The 19,583-nt window shown below is 43.5% G+C and overlaps 1 protein-coding gene across 1 annotated transcript in view; it reads left to right on the top strand.

Moving 5' to 3' along the window:
• Positions 1-17,165: 17,165 nt before the first annotated feature.
• The window catches only part of HHAT (hedgehog acyltransferase), a 360,097-nt gene continuing 357,679 nt past the window's right edge, over positions 17,166-19,583 (top strand). Inside the window, exon 1 of the mRNA XM_059412956.1 lies at positions 17,166-17,184. The gene's annotated coding sequence lies outside the window, so the exon portion shown is untranslated. The remainder of the gene's footprint in view (positions 17,185-19,583) is intronic.

The following is a 19,583-nucleotide window of genomic DNA, read 5'->3' as shown; positions in this document are numbered from 1 at the left end:
GTAAAGCAGAGGTCTGGGGGGAGGTGGCAAACTGAGAGGTTAGGCAAGGGCTAGGTCTCCTAGGGCTAAGGATTTTGGTCTTGATCTTCAGAACAAGGAAAAGCTCCTTATTCCACTGCCCTACATAAGGAAATATTGATTACAGTGTGAAGAACAGATTAGAGAGAATCAAGTGAGATTTGGGAAAGCAGGGAACCATTGCAGAGATGAAGGCGGGGAGGAGTAATGGCAGTTTGGCCCAGGATGGTAGTGAGGATGAACACAGGTGGCTAGAGAGACATTGAAGAGAAAAAATGGACAGAATTTGTTAATGGGTTTGTTGTGGATCGGGGAGACATGAAAGTCTTAAGGATGGGTTGTACAATTCTGGACTGTAAAAGTGGAGGAAGGTGGGGCCATTTACTGAGAAAGAAAACACTGGAAAAGGAGCAGAGTTGTGGAGAAATGAGAATTTAGTTTTGGACATGGCAAGATTGTAGTTCCATTGAGACATCCAAGTGGATGTGATGAGTAGGCATTTGGATATATGGATCCAACGATCAAAGGAAAAGACTGGGGTGGAAATGTAAATGTAGGAGATACCAGCAAACATGGTGTCAAGGTTGTCTATTGCTGAGCAATAGTGACCTCAGCACTTGGTGACTTAAAACAATCATTATTTATCTTTTATGGTTTTGGTGTATTGGGACTTTGGACAGGGTACAGAGAAGATGACTTAACTCCGCTCTACAGTGTCTGAGGTCTCAGCTGGAAGACTCAATGGCTAGGAGCTGGAATTATCTGATGTTGATGTTGGCTGTTGGTTGAGACCTTAGCTTAGCTGCTTAGCTGTTGGCTGTAACACCCACATGTGGCCTCTCCATGTGGCCTGGGCTTTCTCACAACAGGATGGATTGGTTCCAAAAGCAAAAATCTTCGGAAAGAGAGCCAGGTGGAAACTGTATTTTTTAGATGACTTAACCTCAGAAGTCCTGTAGTGTCACTTCCAGCATACTTCATTGGCCAAGGAAGTCATAAGCTGCCACCTAATTTCAAGGGGAGAGAACTCAGACCCCACTTTTTCGTGGAAGAGTGTCAGTTACATTGTAGAGGAATTATGTGGGATGAGATAAATACATAGTTGTGACTAGCCTTGGGCAATACAGTCTGCCACAGATGGTAATTGAAAGTGATAGATAAGACCTCCCAAGGAAAGAGAATACAAAGAAAAGAGCCTATAATGGAAATTTGGTGTGATCTCACAGGGCAGGAGAAGATGAGCCTGCAAAAGAGGCAGAGGAGGAACACACAAGAAGGTAGGAAGAAAACTGGAGAGTATGGTGTCACAGAAGTCATTGGGAGAAAGTTCATTCATTCACTCATTCAGTCAGTCACTCATTCATTCAAAACCTTCTATGCCAGACTGTTCTAGGTATTGGAAATAGAGTAGTGAATGCAAAATTCCCTAACTTCATGATACTTACATTCTAAGAGAGAAATATCCAGTTAGTTGAGAACTGCAAAAATGTGCCTTGGAGGTAGTGAGAGGAAGGTCATTGGTGACCTTTGTAAGAATGAGTTTATTTAGAGTGATGGGGCAGAATCCAGACTAGAGTGGATTGAGAAATGAGTGTAAAAAATGGGTTGGGGCGGTAAAGGTATCTCTGTTTTTTCTGAAGGAAAAGATGGTGCCACAGAACCCTGGCAAGAACATCACTTCTGGGTGCCTGGGTGGCTCAGTGGGTTAAGCCGCTGCCTTTGGCTCAGGTCATGATCTCGGGGTCCTGGGATCGAGTCCCGCATCAGGCTCTCTGCTCAGCATGGAGCCTGCTTCCTCCTCTCTCTCTCTCTGCCTGCCTCTCTGCCTACTTGTGATCTCTCTCTGTCAAATAAATAAATAAAATCTTTAAAAAAAAAAAAAAAAAAAAAAAAGAACATCACTTCTGTGGAGGATGCTCTGTTGTCAGGGTTGATGTCCGAACTGGTTCTTCATGCCCAGGGGTTCTGAAGCTGGAAAACCTAAAGCCCCTTTGTGGCTGGTAAGGAACCCAGATGAATTTTTCCTGGGCTCCATTCAGTGTTGTTTGAGAGGCCTCCAGATCCAGACATATTGGTCTATCATAAGCTATGTCTGTTTTGACCTTCCTGATACCTGTACCTCCTTCTTTCCTTCTTTCTATCCCACTCTCCACTTAAAGCCAGCTTCAAGACTCCTTCTCCATGAAGAAGCACCCATTCCAGTCCTCACGGATCCCCCTCACCCACTGAAATCCTGCCCCACCCTTGGCCCTGCACCTGGCATGGTCTGATGGGCCCATAATCTATGTGTCCTATTTCGTGTCCCCATATCACGTGTAACCTTCTTTTTTTTTTTTTTTTTTTTTAAGATTTTATTTATTTATCAGAGAGAGAGAGGGAGGGAGAGCGAGCACAGGCAGACAGAATGGCAGGCAGAGGCAGAGGGAGAAGCAGGCTCCCTGCTGAGCAAGGAGCCCGATGTGGGACTCGATCCCAGGACACTGGGATCATGACCTGAGCTGAAGGCAGCTGTTTAACCAACTGAGCCACCCAGGCGTCCCATGTGTAACCTTCTTAAAGAGGACCAGGATTGAGATGTTTCCTATGAACAGTGACTCTGAGTGAAGCTCAGCATTGGGCTAAGATGCTGGCAGGGGACCAGTATTTGTTGCAGCTACCAAGTGAATCAAAGCAGAGCCTCCCTGTGGCCTCCCACACTCATTCCAGACTACAGCCTCCAGGAGAGGAATGGGACTGATTTTTCAAGAGTCTGCTTGTGAATCTCCTGGGAAGTAAACCGCAGGAGAGACCCTCTTTATACTCAGGAAGCTCCAGTACAGGGATGGTGGAAGGGGGGGCACATGGTTCCTCATCCCCAGAAGCATGCCCAAATCAGGTAGGCAGAACACACCAACTCAGAGCAACAGCTGAACACATCCCTTTAGTTACAGTGAATGGATACAGAACAAAGAATTGATGAAGGCAGGATGGTCCTCTCTTCCCTGGCAGCACTTTTCTGTAAATGAAATATCTTACATTTGATGTAGGAGAAATACAAACATCACTTGTTAACTGTATCATCTTATGTAAATTGCCTAATCCCCTGAGGCTCAGTTTACCAATCTTAAAAATGGGAATAAAAATTCCCACTACATGGGATTATTAGAAGAATTAAAAGAGACAGTGTACAATTGATTCGGATTATTTGCAGACACTGCATTTACAAATTCACCTACTGGCTAAAATTTATTTATAAACCCCAAATCAGTATTTGCTGGGCTTTCGGGATCATTCTTGGACACAAACAGGCGGAAAACTTGAGTCACCCAATATGCATGTTTCCAGTTGAAGTCGAACAAGACACACCTTCTTGTTTCAGCTCTCCTACTGCAAACCTGTGTCCTTTTTGTGGCGTATTTATTGCCATGTGTTTGGTATCCTTGTAATTTTTTTAAATTGATGATTTTGCTGTTTAAACTAGGCCCAAGCCGACAGTGCTGAAGCTCTGTCTATTGCTCTAAGCGCGAGAAACCTGTGATGTGCCTTCTAGAGAAAACACACGTGTGAGACAGTCTGGTTCAAGCATGAGTTACACATAGTGTTGTCCCCGGTGAACTCAGTGTTCGTGGGTCAACAATCTGTGTTAAGTAAACAGAAGCACACACACCACAAGGTTATGTATTGATGAGTTGATGAAAATGTCGCCAGGGGTTCCCAGGAAACTAACCTTGCTTTTCCTCCAGAAACCATGGTTCTGGGTTCGCAGGGACTTTGTAGAACAACCTCCACGAATACTGAGACTCCACTGGAGGTTGAAGCACCTTCACCAGGTGGATGAAGACAAGCGCTCAGAAAGTGTTCCTTCGGGTTGTGTCAGCGGAAGGCAGGAAGCTCTCCAGGCAGTTTATTGCCATTGTTGTTCCTCCTTTGCCAGGAATTTGGTTCTGAAAAGAGTTAAAAAAGGAATTGTCACACATCTCACACCGAATGCTGTCAGAAGCAGACCAGCAATGGGTAGTAACCACCCCTTACTCTCCAGTCACCGCCACTCTTTCTGTTCTTGTTAATACGCTCCTGTTTCACTCCTCTTCTGTCCTGTGGGCCCCTCACCTTTCTGCCCCCAGAAAGAGGGTTCTAGGCAGGTTCTAGCCTGTGTCTCCTCACAGCCTGGGGGCTCTGAAAGGGCCCTAGTCTCCTCCTCTCTGGGTGTTTTCTGCCCTCCTTTTCTCTCTGTCCCAGTGAGCTTGTGTTTGTTTCTACTTTCATTGACCCTGGGGGAAGCAAAAAGCAATCAAACCCTTGTCTAGATCCTGGCTCCTTGGCCGGGGGACAGACGTCTCTAAGCACCGGTGTGGAGAGGGTGGAGGGACCCTGGCCACCAGGTTTCTCCCCACAGGAAAGGCCCTCATGGATCAGGCCACTGCTATCTCCTCCCAGGTCCGGGGTGGAAGCAGCAAGAACCCGGAGAAGTTGTGAGATTGACTCTCCACCTGGGTCTGATTAGATTCCCATTTCTGAGGCTCTCTGGGCTGAGCACTTTCTTCCCAGGCAGCCAACTGGAGAAACCTGTGCTGAGGCCAGGCTTAAGGAGGCAGACGGCCCCGCTGCCACCCCTCCCCCCTCCTCCCACTATATGGGAGGGCTGTGGGTACCTGATCTTTATCTGAGCCCTCTCTGCCTCCCCGCCTCCGCCAGCTACTAGCAGCTCCCAGCCAGGATCCTCTAGGAATTCAGAGCCTGGGGATTGTGTTACCTTTTGAATTCTGTTAACACTGGCTGGCTGGGGTGGGATGGGGGTAAGGAGGGGACAGAGGGGAGTAAGGGGGAGCCGTCCCGCAGCCCTTGGTGGCAAACAAGCACCTTCAGGTGCTTGTCGCTGCCTTTCCAGCTTCTCCTCTCCCTTTGCCTCCATCTCTCTTGCTCTCGGGCGGGAAGGACACGGATTGTGTACGCATAAACAAAATAAATAAATAAATACGGGTTTTTACAGATTGTTCATAGAAGAACAGACGTTAACAGTAATAGTAATAACAACCAAACTATGTTCCAGGAACTGCTGTAATTGCTTTGCACATTAGCACATTTCATTTTCATAATATCTGTATTTTGTGGGTGAAGAAACTGAGGCAGAACTGTACAACCTTCAGGAACTGCTGTAATTGCTTTGCACATTAGCACATTTCATTTTCATAATATCTGTATTTTGTGGGTGAAGAAACTGAGGCAGAACTGTACAACCTTCAGGATGTCAACACTTCCCCATTTCGAATGGCTATTTCCTCATAATGATAAAGACGCATGAGACAAGATGACTCTAAAGTACCCTTCTTTTTTTTTTTTTTTTAAGGTTTTATTTATTTATTTGACCGAGAGTGAGCACAAGCAGGGGGAGGGACAGAGGAAGAGGGAGAAGCAGGCTTCCCCACTGAGCAGGGAGCCCAAAGCAGAGCTCTATCCTAGGACCACGAGCTGAGCCGAAGGCAGACACTTAACCAACCAAGCTACCCAGGACCCCTAAAGTACCTTTCATCTCTATTTTTTTTTCTTTTTGTTGGTCTTTTTTCATACCAGGAAGGAGGACGTACAAATACGTATGTGTATGGTTTTGCATGTTCACAAATGGAATAGGTCAGTTACAATCATGTACCTCATGATGAAGCCTAGAGCACAGCATAAGCTCTCCCAGGGTAGGGCCCTGTCTGGGTATTTAGGGTCTTACAGAGCAAACTGGGCCAGAGGGCCAAATCATGGTTGTCTCTCCTAGTCTCCTCCTTTAAAAAGATCCAGGGTATCTTTCTCCTGTCCTTTCATTATGTATTTTGTCTGGTTTCTCCTTCATTTTTCTAATATTGGCAGAACTTAAATTCAGTGAACACAGATTTTAAGAATAAAAGCTCTATGAGTATTGACACACACTGGCATAAGCCACATCTCTGTCAAGATACAGACCACTTCCATCACCCTAGAAAGTTCTCTCAGGCTCCTTCCTAGTCAATCCTATTTCCTTCCCCACCCTGACCCCCAGGTAACCCCGTCCCAATTTTTTTTCACCAAGTTTCATCAATTTTTTGCCTTTTTCTCTAACTTCATATAAAAGGAATATACATTTGTGTTTGGTTTCTTTGACTCAGCCTAATGTTTTTGAGATTGAGTCACATTGCTGCGTCTCCATAATTTATTTCTTTCTGTTCTTGGGTAATTTTCCATTGGACATATATACCACTATTTTCTTATCCATTTTCTCATTGATGGACAGGCTACTATGAATAAAGCCACTATGAACATTCTCATACAAGTCTTTTTGTGGACATAAATTCTAATTTCTCTTTGCTAAATACCTAGGAGAAGAATGGATGGGTAATAGGGTAGGTGGAATGTTGAACTTTATAAGAAAGTGCTGAACTACTTTCCAAAAGTTTTTGTATTATTTTACACATCACCAGCAATGAATGAGACTTCTGGTTGTATGATGTCCTCATCAACATTGTGCTGTCTCTCTGATATTGAGTTGTGGGGGTTTTTAATATAATCTTATGTTTGGGAGGTTGATTTCTGGTGTGATGGTGTGAGGAGCTCCCTAGAACCACTCTCCAGTGAAACTGGTAGAAATTATTAAAAAAAAAAAAAAAGCAATATTTAAAGGCTCTAGAAATGGGTGTAAGGACATATAACAAATAAAGAAACATCTATTGAAGAAAATCTATAAATATTTAGTAAGAAAAGTGAAAGCCTGTGGTATTTGAACTACTACGTCATAGAAATTGACAAGCTGATTCAAAAATTCACATGGATTTTCACGGGATTCCAGAAAATGGATTCCAGAATAACCTAGTCAATCTTGGAAAAAAAGAAAAGAAAAGAACAACGTAGAGCTCAAATTCCCAATTTAAAAATTGTTAAAAAGTTGGGGCGCCTGGGTGGTTCTGTCATTGGGTGTCTGCCTTTGGCTCAGGTCATGATCCCAGGATGCTGGGATCAAGAGCCCCATAGCCGGTTCCATGCTCAGTGGGAAGTCTGCTTCTCCCTCTCCCACTGCCCCTGCTTGTGTTCCCTCTCTCTCTCTCTCTCTCTCTCTCTGTCAAATAAATAAAATCTTTTTAAAAAATTACTAAAAGGTAACAGTAAGCATTGTGGTAGTGGCACAGTAAAATCTTATAAGCAATAGGATACAATTGAGAGTCCAGAAATAAAACCATCTGTCTATGGTCAACTAATGTTTGACAAAGGTGCCGAGACCATTCAATAAGTACAGAACAGTCTTTTCAACAAATGCTTGAAATGAGGATAGCTGCATGAAAAAGAATGCAGCTGGGTTCTTACTTCACCATATACACAAAAATCAACTCAAAATGGATCAAAGATTTGGGACACTTTGTGGCTCAGTCAGTTAAGCATCTGACTCTGGGTTGTTGTTGTTGTTGTTTTTTTTTTTAAGATTTTATTTATTTATTTGACAGACAGAGATCACAAGTAGGCAGAGAGGCAGGCAGAGAGAGAGGAGGAAGCAGGCTCCCCGCTGAGCAGAGAGCCCGATGTGGGGCTCGATCCCAGGACCCTGGGATCATGACCTGAGCCGAAGGCAGAGGCTTTAACCCACTGAACCACCCAGGCGCCCCTGACTCTGGGTTTTGACTCAGGTTGTAATCTCAGGGTCCTGGGATCGAGCCCCATTTCAAGCTCTGGGATCAGCACAGAGTCTGCTGGAAATTGTTTCCCTATCCCTCTGGCTCTCCTCCACTCATGTACTCTCTCTCTCTCTTTCTAAAATAAACAAATGAAATCTTTAAAAAAATGTATCAAAGATGTATGTGTAAGACCTTAAAGTATTTAAAAAAAATAGGGGTAATAACCTTTATAACTTTGGATTTGGCGAAGGTTTCGTATGTATGATACCCAAAGCATCAATAGCAAAATAAAAACCAGATAATTTGGATTTCTTCAAAATGAAAAACTTGTCTGATTCAAACGACACCAGAGAAAATGAAAAGACAATTCACAGAATGGGAAAAAAAATACTTGTCAATCCTATATCTGAAAGGGAATTGTATCCAGAATATAAAAAGAATTCTTACAACTTAGGTTACAAGTAATCCAATTTGAAAATGGGCAAAGGATCTGAATAGATATTTCTCCAAGGATTAAAATAATACCCCTTTGATAATTTGTTGATAAAGGGGTATATGTTTCCACATGTGTGACTATAGTATTAGTTTCCTATTGCTGCTGTAACAAATTACCAAAAACTTAGTGGCTTAAAACAACACAAATTTATTATCTTACAGTTTTGGAGGTCAGAAACCCAAAATGAGTTTTATTGGGCTGAAATCAAAATGTTGGCAGGGCCAATGCTTCCTCCAGAACCTAAGGGAGACAGTCTATTTCCTTTCGTTTCCCAGCTTCTGGAGACCACCAAAGGCACTGCCTCCATGTTAGAAATGCTTCACTCCATCCTCTGCTTCTGTTCTCACATCTCTCTGTGACTCTCACCCCTGCCTTCCTCTTACAGGGACCATGTGATTACATAGACCCCACCTTGAAGGGAAGATAACTTCCCTTCAAGATTCTTAATTTAGTTGTTTTTGCAAACTCCTCCTGCCATGAAAAGTAATGAATTCACAAGTTCTGGGGATTAAGATATAGACATCTTTGAAAGAGCCATTATTAGTCTACCAGAGTGTACACCTGTGCATGCATGTATATGTGTTTATATCAAATATTTCTGCAGATTCATGGCTTGCTTATTCACTTTCTTAGCTAAGTTCTTTGATTAACACACCTTTTTTTTCTTTTTTTTAGAACTAGGCAAGGCAATCCTAAAATTTATATGAAAATGCCAAAGACCTAGAACAGCTAAAATGGTCCTGAAAAAGAACATTTCTTTACTTTTTTTATGTTTTGCTGAATTCCATTTACAAATATCATATTAAGGATTTTTGCATCTTTGTTTATGAGAGAGATTGGTCTACAGTTTTGTTTTGTTTTGTTTTTTTAAGATATTCTTTATTTATTTGTCAGAGAGAGAGAGAGCGTGCACAAGCAGGCAGAGGGGGAGAGAGAAGCAGGCTCCCCACCAAGCAAGGAGCCGGCTGCGGGACTCAATTCCAGGATCTTGGGATCATGACCTGAGCCGAAGGCAGTGGCTTAACAGACTGAGCCACCCAAGCGTCCCTATAGTTTTCTTTAATTGTAATGTCCTTGTCTTTGTCTAATTTTGGCATTAATTATAAAGTGGCTTTATAATATTGGTTGGGAAATATTTAGCCATCTTTTTTTTTTTAATTTCAAAACTTTTTAAAAAATAGGTTTTATTTATTTATTTGACAGAGAAAAGGCTAGAGAAGGAACACAAACAGGGGGAGTGGGAGAAGCAGGCTCCTCACTGAGCAGGGAGCCCAAGGCGGGACTTGATCTCAGGACCCTGGGATGGTGATCTGAGCTGGAGGCAGAGGTTTAACCGAAAGCCACTCAGGCGCCCCTCCCCCCATCATCTATTTTTTGAGTGTTTGTAAGGTTGGCATCATTTCTAACCTAAGTTTTTCTTGTTGTTGTTGTTGTTTTAAAGATTTTATGTATTTATTTGACAGAGAGAGAGACAGCGAGAGAGGGAACACAAGCCAGAGGACTGGGAGAGGGAGAAGCAGGCTTCCCGCTGAGCAGGGAGCCGGATGAGGGGCTTGATCCCAGGACCCTGGGATCATGACCTGAGCCAAAGGCAGCCATATAACAGACTGAGCCACCCAGGTGCCCCTTGTATTTACTTTTGTAATTTCTGTCCTTTCAGTGAATTTCATCCATTTTACCTAAATTGGGGCACACCCCTTGTCTTAACAAACACAAACATCTTCCTCCTTTGCCTTGACGTGGTTACGCTTCAGTAATTGCCTCTGGCTTCAGCAGGGTAGTTGCTCACAAGGTTTCTTTTTCCTCTGATTACAATACCAATAAGAGCTTCTTGAAGACAATTTCGAAAATACACAGGAGCCTAAAGAAAAAACTAAAAGTAACCAGTAATTACACTACTCAGAAACAAATCACTATTAATACTTAGTTCTAATTTTGTTTTATGGTGATTTAGGACAATAATAAATAATAATAGATATTGCTTAACTATATGCATCGTAGAATTGACTTTTTTAGTCATGTATAGTTCTAGGAGAGCCTCAGAACCACAACAAGAGAAATTCCAGAAAACATTGCACTTCTGGAATGAATTCTTTCTCTTTTTGTGGGACAGAGGTTCAACTGTTTTAGAGGTAGGGAAACAGTAGCATTCTCCGTAGGGAAGGTGGCCTGAGCACTTCGTGGGGAGTCCTCAGACATGTGTTAAGTGCAGTCAAATGGTGGGGTCTCATATGGGCTTTAAATAGATGAAGGATTCTTTTGGCTCCATCCACAGTGGAAATCATTTATTTTTTTCTTTTTTAAAGAATTTGTTTATTTGAGGAGCACCTGGGTGGCTCAGTGGGTTAAAGCCTCTGCCTTCAGCTCAAGTCATGATCCCAGGGTCCTGGGATCGAGCCCCGCATCGGGCTCTCTGCTCAGCGGGGAGCCAGTGTCCTCCTCTTTCTCTCTGCCTACTTGGGATCTCTGTCAAATAAATAAATAAAATCTTAAAAAAAGAAAAGAATTTGTTTATTTGACAGACAGAGATCACAAGTAGGCAGAGAGGCAGGCAGAGAGAGAGGGGGAAGCAGGCTCCCCGCTGAGCAGAGAGCCCAATGCGGGGCTCGATCCTAGGACCCTGGGATCATGACCTGAGCAAAAGGCAGAGGCTTTAACCCACTGAGCCACCCAGGCTCCCCTACAGTGGAAATCATTAAAATAACCCTATTCTGGGGACGCCTGAGTGGCTCAGTTGGTTAAGCAGCTGCCTTCGGCTCAGGTCATGATCCCAGCGTCCTGGGATCGAGTCCCACTTCGGGCTCCTTGCTTGGCGGGGAGCCTGCTTCTCCCTCTGCCTCTGCCTGCCATTCTGTCTGCCTGTGCTTGCTCTCTCCCCTTCTCTCTCTCTGATAAATAAATAAAATCTTAAAAAAAAATAAAATAAAATAGCCCTATTCTGATTGGTAGTTCAGAGGGAATCTTGCATCTTTGGGTGGAATTTGTAAATTGCACTTCCCTTACCAGAGTCCTTCATGAAGGGTAGAGAAAGACCTGGGTTCTTAAGACTCTCATCAACTGAGTCTCTCTTTGAACCAATAAAATGGTTCCCCTCAGATGTGGGGTCCCAATGAAGGCAATCTAAGAAAGGATTATCCCCTGGGGATTCCTGAGAACACGTGATAAGGTACCATGGTAGTTATCAGTAAGGCTTGTTGAGATCCTGGACTGACAGCAGTCCTGGGGCCCTACCTGGTATCATCTTTCCTATTCCAGACCTGTCTATGTGAAGAAGCACGCAAAGACCAAAGCTGAGATGGATCTGGCCTTTGTTAGGTCCCTAGGTCTAGATTCACTGTTGAGGCAGAACTAACAAAGGCATGCAATGTTGACCCCCTCCCATCTTTCCCCATCTGTCGGTCTCTCTGTGGCCTCTCTTTGCCAAAGCAAAGAGTTATTTCAAAGGACAGAAGTTTCTGCTACTGTGAAAACAGCTCCGTCTCACTGGATATTTTATCAAGAGGAGAACTCCTATGTTTATTATGAAGTTTTTACTTTTGAAGGAAGGATCCCAATACTGAATCTCTGCTCAGTGCTCTAAGACAGGAAGGACCATTTGGGCAGAGCCCATAACTATCCGTGCCTGTGGGGCTGACGCAACCTGTAGTAAGGACACCTGTGCTTTGAGCTTTATGGCAATAGCCTTCAAATATCAGATACTAGTCCACAGAAATGTGTGGACTATGTGCCTGGGAAAGTGTGGGCTTGTTTTGTAGCAACTTCACATGAAGGAGTATGTTTGTCAAACGCTTGGCTAAGGCAGCCTGAATTGTTGAAACTTGGGTTTGATTTGAAGGAAGTTAATAATCTGGACATGGAAGGAAACCAAGAAGAGTCCTTCCAGTGGGGTCCACAGACCTCCATAGTAGAGCTCCATGAGTAGCTCTCTATCACAATATGATCAGTTTCCTGAGGAATCCTAAGTATTTTATGTATTTGAAAACATTATTTGGAGAAGGAGCCCATAGGCTTCGCTAGTTTGTCAGAGTAGTCTGTGGTAGGAAAACAGATCAAAAGGTTAAGTACTCTCTCTCCTCTCTTGTCTCCTCTTCTATTTCCTTTCTCTATTTTCATAGCAGCGAGATTGCAAGACAACAACAAAAAAGACTTCTGATGCTAATCCTGGTCCTCCTTCAAGCATGCCTTTGATATGTTTGTTAAAAAATGATGCATCCTTATCAGGAGAGGAATGGGGAGAAACAAAAGAGCTGGCTCATTCTCACTTTCTAGTTGGGAAGGTATCTATCCTGTGGTTTATTTGTATCCTAGCTCCCTCCAGAAAGGGCTTTGGGCAAATAAAAGCCAGGGAACATACGCAAAACTATGTCTTAGGCATTTAACAGCAGGACAGAGAACATGGGAGTGATCTTGAAGTGCCTGCACAGATCTTGCTCAGCTGTTGAAATCAGCATTAGCATTTGGCTCTATTCCAAAAAGCTCCTTCATCACCTTCAGAGCATATCTCAGAATCTAATAATAATCTGAGTATTTTTGTCAAATTTAAAAAGCTTGGCTTGTACTGTCCTCTAATAATCCTTTCTCAGAAAAGGTAAGCTGCTTCATAAATCTCATTGGCAATGGATGGAATCACTCAAGAGGAACAGCTGATTTAATTCTCATTTGACTTAATTAATCTTCAAAACATTTTCCTGGAAAGGAATTGGACAATTCAAGGCTTTTCCCATCAACAATGGTAAGAGGGGTGCCTGGGTGGCTCAGTTGGTTAAGCATCTGTCTTCAGCTCTTATGAACCGAGGGTCCTGGGATCAAGTCCCATGTTGGGCTCCCTGCTCAGCGGGGAGGCTGTTTCTCCCTCTCCTCCTGCCATTACACTGGCTCATGCTCTCTGGCTCTCTCTCTGTCAGATAAATAAATAAATTCTTTAAAAAAAAAAACAAAACCCACAATTGTAAGAGAAGTGGCTTTGGTATTCAGGTGGTAGTGGGGCCATTGTAGGAAGCTTCCAGCTTTGAACTTTGTGTACAGATTGGCCTTTTGAATATGACTCACAAACAATATGACATAACTTTGCCAGGTGTTTTCAGAAATCATTAGGAATAAACATTCCATCAAAATCCCAAAATATGCGGTAGTCTTGTAGCAAACAGTATTGGTCACTCCCAATGGCCAAAGGAAAGGAAAATAAGTTTCCTTTCCTTTCTTTAGGAAAAAAATTCACCAAAATGCAGCTGAGCACATGGCTACTCTGCAAAAGATCAGATTTCTAGCCTCTTTTGCATCTCATTGTGGACACAGGACTGAGTCTTGACTAGAGAGATCTAAGCAGAAGTGATATGTAGCTCCCTCTCCCTCTGCCCCTCCCCCTGCTCTCATGCACCCGTGCACATGCACGGGTGCACTCCCTCACTCTCTCTCTGAAAAAAATTATAAAATTAAAACCAAAAAAAGAAATACACTTTGTAAAAGACACCATTGTTAGGCCACTAGTAATAGCCACATCTGTATTCAAACCCATAGGGTCCCAGCCATGTTTCTCCCTGGTCCTAGTTATGTGTTTCCTCTTCTCAGCTCCATTCCATTGGACTGGTCAACCTCTGATCCCCTGCCAGTGTTTCTTCAGTCACGGTCCCTTGCAGCAGCTTATATCACTCTCCACCCAACGCCCTCTCCACCCCACTCTCACTTCTCCACCAGAGCCTGTCTCTAAACGATCTGCGATCTCCAACTTCTGAAAAGAACCCATTGAAATAAAACAACAAATGCTGACAATATTTATTCAGCACTTCTCCTGAGCCAGTTGCTGTTCTAAACTAATTACATGTGAATGTAATGTCTAAACAAATTACATCTCATTTTAACCTTTCAACAACCCTTTGAGGTAAGCGGTTTTATTTCCTCTGTCTTAAGAGATGAGGAATCCGAGGCACAGAGAGACCAGGGAATGCTTTCACCACACATCCGACAGGGATCCTAATTCTGGAATTTCTAAACAGAGATAAGCAAGGAGAGAGAAGTTCTTGAGGTCAATGAAGAGGTTAAGAGCCAGGCTGCATCTGACCAGGGAGGTCCCAGGGACAGCTGCTGGCTCTCTTCTGAAGGCACTGCAAGGAGGTAGCCTCTTGTCCAGACTGCTTCAGGTAAAGAGTGTCACCTGGAAGGTAAAGAAGCAGAGTCCCAGTAGGCTCTTCTGGTTACCCCAGGCTACTGAGCTTTATAGGACAAGCTGATTCCCCAGACTTTCCTAAACATGTAATTCCATTTCTTCCAACCTATCCTCCACCACCTCTCTCTCTCATCACCATCTCCATAGCTCCTCCCTACTAGACCTTGTTTGGTCAAGGACGCTCCAAGGACCATCCTGTCTTTGGCCAGTGTCCTTGAGTGGGTCTTAGCTCAGCAAGGGGGCTTACCTCAATAAGGGAGTCCTGCCATTGATTTGTCAGCTCCAACTAGAATGGAGCCTCTAGAGCCCAGCTTGTTCTGGTGCCAGGGATGGCTCTGGGTAGAACCCTAACTGGTGTGTGGAAACAAGCTGAGTGGCTTGGGAGGGGGGCTCCTCCTATGCTTCTGGTCCTCAAGGAGCTGCTCCAGGACTGTCAGTGTCCTGCGGCTGTTTACACACTGCTCTGCATGCACTGCCTTCCCTCTTTGGCACCCAAACACACTTTGTTCCACGGTCGCTCTCCCCAGGGGCCGCTGAGAGTCCTCCAATTCCTACCCCTCTGGCCCTCTCCATTTTATCTCACTTTTTTCTTGGTCAAGCTTTGTGTTTAATTAGAACCACATTAAGCTTTGTGCATTATTAGAACTAAGCCAGACTCCCAGAGGGCCTTTGGAGGAGGAAGTGGGTCTTTCTCCTAAGCCTGGAGACAGCTGTCACTCTTCCCCACCCCACACAGGGATCCACCAAAAGACACTCAGCACATCCTCAGGGAAGTCAGTCTGAAGCAAAAGATGCCTATCTGAGGTGCATGCCCGATGTGAGCTGTATTGTTATTCTGCCAAATGGGTGAAAAGCCTGGTTAGGGTTGATTGGCACTCAGTATCTATTCCACCTTCCCCAGTAGGATTTCCCATATGACAGAGACAGGTGTGAACTAAGTTGTTTGTAACTCTCTTGCAGCTAAGGCTCTGGATGGGGATTGGGTTCTTCCAATGAGACGTGTTCCACATAAGTCGGTGAAGGAGCTCTTCCCGGCAGTTTTAGCTTGTTGAGCTTCTACATGCGAACAAAGCATCCCGGCTGGTCCTACCCCAGGTTCTTGCCCAGGGTCACCCAGGAACCAGCAGCAAGCATGGCTATGGAGACCCTGTGTTTTTCTACAGGAGATTTCAGTGTTTTGCTGCCAGCCCTATAGATCTCTAGAGGCTGTGGCTGTGGTGGTGTTGGTGACATGCTCCTGATCGCTGAATCCAGCGATGGTCCATGGCCATGTGGGTTTTTTAATTCATCAGCCTCAGATGCATCCACTTGGCAGCTCTCCCATCAGGCCAATTCTGGGGTGTTGCTCTGGGAGTCATTCCAGCCTGTGCTCTCAGCTCTTCCAGTGATTTTTCAGGTACCTGATGCCTGATGGTAAATATTTGTGTTTAGCACAGTTATAATGGGTTCTGTTTCCTACAACTTAACCTCTTTTGAAGCAAGGGGCCTTGGAAGAAAAAGCTAAAAATTGGATTTTTTTTTTTTTTTTTTTTTAGTATTTACCTGTGGAAAGGGGTAGTTACAATATTCTTCTGTCTGAAGGCCCATAAAAAAGATAAAAAGGTATTTCTTTATGCCAGCATTTATTCCAGTTGGGATAGAGGATTTGGATATAAAGTTTGCCCTAGGAAAGTGTGATTCATTCATTCAACAAACATTTATTCTGTACCAAGGATGATATTGAGGGTCAAATGAAGACTAAGCCATAATCCTTGCCCTATGGGTACGTGGGGCAAACACTCTATGTTATAAATAAATAAATAAACAAACAAATATTAAAGGTAACTTGGAAGGGGCATTTTAATGAAAGTTTGGGAATAAGACAAAGTTTAGATTGTGACTGATGATGGTTAAAATTAATCAGTTCTGCGTAGTTGTTTCCCTCAAATCCTTTCTGGAACTGACACAAGTCAGTAGGTAGATATCCTTGTCTATGTGTTTTGCTTCCTGAGTACCTCATCCAAATGGAGTGCTGGGGTTCATACGATTTAGCAAAGAATTCTGTTTTTCATTTTTTAAATGTCTGGAAACATTATCATCCCAAACTAGATCTTAGGTACAACACATACACTGAAGTTTGGAATGTGATATTGAGGCATCTGCACCAGCTGGGTGCAGAACATTCCAATTCTGGGAAAGACAGAGCATCCTAAGTGCTGAATTTGTTAAACTAAATTTTTAAGGAACAACAATAAAGCGTCACTGTCCCGTGCTGAATCCACACAACCAAATGTTTTTGATAATATTGACCAAGTACACCGATTGCTTGTTTTAACATGAACAAAACAAAACTCTTTTTCATTTTTTTCTTCAAACCTTCTGTCGTGGAGGGTGGAAACCTTTTAAATTTTGTTTAGTACTGAATCTCCAGCAACCAAAATAAACCCTAACACGTAGCTGGGCTCAATAAATACTTTTTGAATGTTGTATAAATGGTGGAAACAGATCCTTCTGGTTACTGGGTAGAGGATAGGCTGTGGGGGACGAGCGGGAAGCAAGGCAACCCTTAGCAGGTTGATGTGGTAATCCAGGTGAGAGGTGCTGGTGGCTGGGATTAGCGTTGTTGATGGAGGTGATAATAAGTAGTCTGATTTGGGATCTCTTTAGAATGTAAACCTGTCAGAACTTGCTAATGGATTGGCTGTGGAGTGTGAGAAAGGAAAGGAGTCAGGAGTGACTCTTAAACCCATGGCCAGAGCAATTGGATGATTCATGGTCCGTTTACGGGAACTCCAGGCCTCGGCAGGTGTGTACTTGGCCTGTTAGGGAAGAACAAGGAGGCCAGTGAGTGAGCAAAGGGGAACATGGTGAGCTGAGGTCAGAGAGGTAGCTGGAACCAGATCCGAGGGAGCTCGTCAGCCAAGGTAAAGACTTTGAGTGTTGTTTTAAGTTATGGGAAGCTCCTGGAGGGTTTTGCACATTGTTGTAACATGACCTGATTTGCATTTTTAAAGGATCACTCAGGCTGCAAGTGTGGAAAATTGACCATAGAAAACAAGAAACAGAATCAGGGAGACCAGCTAGAGGTTATAGCAGTGGCCCAGGTGGGAGACACGGTGGCTAGGATCAGGGGTAGCAATGAAGGGGGTGCTGTCTCCCCTCTGCTTGCAAACTCCCTCCCTCCTGGTCTATTTCCTGTAGCCTGACTGTGCTTTACTCACCATCTCATACCATTCAGATCTCTGCTCAAATATCTCCTCCTTGGAGGCTTTTTTTTCTCAACATCTTCTTGAATTTGGTGCCAGATACCCTTTTCTCTCTCGCTCACTCTCCCGGGTTTGTTTTCAATCACAGTCTGTTTCACTTCCTGTTCTTGATTGTGTTGACTGCCTTTTTACCGTCTGCCTCCTGCTCCAGAAGGTAAGCTCTGTAAGGCAAAGGGTTTGAATTTGTTCTTTTCTGCATCACGGCCCCTCTGCAAGTGCTTGTGAACAGAAGAACCTCAACAGGTCTGCCTTTGACATAGAAGAGCTTGTCAAAGAGCTGAGTATGTTTTCTTTCTTTGAGGAAAGGGTTTCTTATGCAAATGTATAGTGTAAACATGATTGATGGGCAGGGGGAGAATTCAGACTACCTTCGGGAACTCCTTGTTTTATTTTAATTTTAATTTTATTTTTAAAAAGATTTTTATTTATTTATTTGACAGAGAGAGAGGTCACAAGGAGGCAGAGAGGCAGGGGGAAGCAGGCTCCCTCCTGAGCTTGATATCAGGACCCTGAGACCATGAACTGAGCTGAAGGCAGAGGCTTAGCCCACTGAGCCACCCAGGTGCCCCGGGAACTCCCTATTTTAAATACCTATTGACATATAACCAACTTGGGATAGGAGTACCTTCTGTGGGTACTTAGGAGATTTGGAAAAAACCTCTTGCTTCTTGATAAGTCTAAATGAAACATTTTATTTTATTTATAAATAGCATTTTATTTATTTCAAGTAACTTGTGATTGATTCATCTTTTAAAAATAGCACATATCTATGGATACACATTTTTATACCAATGCAGGTGTTGAGCATATACATCTCTCTTTTTTTTTTTTTAATTTTTAGAAGATTTTATTGATTTGTCAGAGAGAGAACACAAGCAGGGGAGTGGCAGGCAGAGGGAGAAGCAGGCTCCCCACTGAGCAGGGACCCTGGGATCATGACCCTGTGATTGAGCCACCCAGGGGTCCCCCTTTTATTATTTTTAAATCCAGTCTTTCCCTTATTTGTATGGTGATCCCTGGCCCCATTTTCAACCCCCCATAATGCCTTTCATAAAAAATCTATTTTACTGAATTTCTCTTTGCTCATATAATTCTATGTGGAATATATGCATATACACATACTGGAGGGAGTGCCATTCATTGTTTTGCAAATGTGAGATCACTTATACATCTTTTTTTTTTTTTTTAAGATTTATTTATTCATTTATTTGACAGACCGAGATCACAAGTAGGCAGAGAGGCAGGCAGAGTCAGAGGAAGCAGGCTCCCCGACAAGCAGAGAGCCCGATGTGGGGCTTGATCCTAGGACCCTGGGATCATGACCTGAGCTGAAGGCAGAGGCTTTAACCCACTGAGCCACCCAGGTGCCCCACTTATAAATCTTTTTCCACATTTTACTTTTCTCCTCCAACAACACTACATGGAAATTCCTCCATGTTATCTGGCTATGATTTTTCATTGTTCATTGGTTACATACTGTTTCAAGGTGTGGATGTGCAGTAATTTATTCAACTATTCTCTCTTGGAAGACATTCCCCCTGTTTCCCAGCTTTTACTCCTTTGAACCATGCCGCAACATCTACCCTTGGATTATACAGTTTCAGAGCATGAGGTGAAGCTACATGTTGTTTCATTCAATCCCACAGTTTCACAGTTGAGACAAATGAGGATCAGAAAGGTAAAGGAAGGTGCCTAAGATCACACAGCAATTTACTTAGTACTTGATGAAAATTTGGATAGCCATGATTTCACATGATCTTCACAAACAGGGCAAGTATTATCATGTCACCCTTAAAGGTACAGAAACTGAAGCCAAGACTAATTGCTTTGATTTCATGGCCAGTAAGAATGAAAGCCAGGGCTTAGAGCCAAGACTTGATTCCTGGTCCCTAGTAGCTTCCTCCACTCCTAGTTTTATCTGTGCTGTTCACACAAAATGTCCACAGGGCAGCCTTTGTTAATTTCTTCTGGACTTTAAGACTGTGTGCTCTGCCTGAAAAAAAAGTTTTGCTAAAGGAATGACACAGTTTGGATCTGGCCATGATTCAGGACACACT

The sequence above is a fragment of the Mustela nigripes genome, chromosome 10 (genome assembly GCF_022355385.1).
Source record: "Mustela nigripes isolate SB6536 chromosome 10, MUSNIG.SB6536, whole genome shotgun sequence".
Taxonomy (NCBI): domain Eukaryota; kingdom Metazoa; phylum Chordata; class Mammalia; order Carnivora; family Mustelidae; genus Mustela; species Mustela nigripes.
Note: the sequence above shows the minus strand (reverse complement) of the source record. Positions and strands in the feature narration are given on the sequence as shown.